General features: G+C 47.3%; 1 pseudogene; it reads right to left on the bottom strand.

The window, feature by feature from the left end:
- Window positions 1-8: 8 nt before the first annotated feature.
- LOC141819349 (putative mitochondrial protein AtMg01110) lies at window positions 9-922 on the bottom strand (annotated as a pseudogene).
- Window positions 923-1,038: the final 116 nt, after the last annotated feature.

Raw genomic sequence — 1,038 nt, forward strand, 5'->3', positions numbered from 1 at the left:
GTTAAGTTAACTTGAACTTTATTCACCCTGCTTAGCAAACTCAAGAGCACCCGTCTTAGAGTCAATTGACTTAGACTCAGATATCGGCACTCCGAGCATTCCTAAAAGCTCACGATACCTTTCAGCCACCGCAACTTATATTAGATGGCGGCAATGACAATGTAATCTCCGAGAAGAGCATATCTCCCGAACGGCGACCGTCTCCGTGGAGACACCATATACGCAGCCAACCACACCAAATAATGATGTGAAAGACTAAAGAGGGCCCAGGAGCCGTAATATCCTAAGGGTTGACCCGTGGTGAAATGTAGTACGCGTACCTTTCTTAATAAGGGGCGTCCTACGTAAAACAAATTCGACCACAGGGACCCAAAGACAATACATTCTGCAGTAGCCCTACCCCAGACACGAGTCATGACAGTAAGGATAATGACTACCGGCCAGCGGTCAGTGGCGCTACTCAGGTCAAAAGAACAAATATCTGATAACCCTTTCGCGCGTAGCCGCGGACCCTCTTGCCAGAAAGTGCCATCGCAAGGCAAGCGAGATAAGACCCGCATTGCCCAAGAATGCACAGGATGGAGGAGACGTTGTCGCCCCAATGGCGAATATGCGTCTCTTCCCAGCTCCCACAAGGGTGCATGTTAAGCGTCCTGGCACTATGGGATTGTCGCCATATTTAGCAGTTTTCCAAAACGACATTTGCATATGAGTAAACTCTCGATATGCATCCATCCCTTCGTAAAGAACCCTAGTGTTATAACTATAATCAAGAGGGTACCCTCTCAGACCACAAACCACCAGGATGATTATCCGCACTCTTTATGTCGAACCACTGTACAGATGCCGCAAAAGCAGCAATCTCATATTTCAGTGATGAAAATATGTGCCTTCGGGATTCTTCGAATCCTTCGGTCGTCATTCGGAGTCGTTTTCCAGGCTCTACTCTATATCTGCCCACGATATCCCTTTGTAAAGAGGGATCGCAGGTAACCAGGGCATATACAGAGGTTGCAGAGTTGCAAATGAATCTTTTAT

The sequence above is a fragment of the Curcuma longa genome, unplaced genomic scaffold (genome assembly GCF_044706935.1).
Source record: "Curcuma longa cultivar G26 ecotype Majalengka, Jawa Barat unplaced genomic scaffold, ITB_CL_G26_1.1 contig_4073, whole genome shotgun sequence".
NCBI classification, from domain to species: domain Eukaryota; kingdom Viridiplantae; phylum Streptophyta; class Magnoliopsida; order Zingiberales; family Zingiberaceae; genus Curcuma; species Curcuma longa.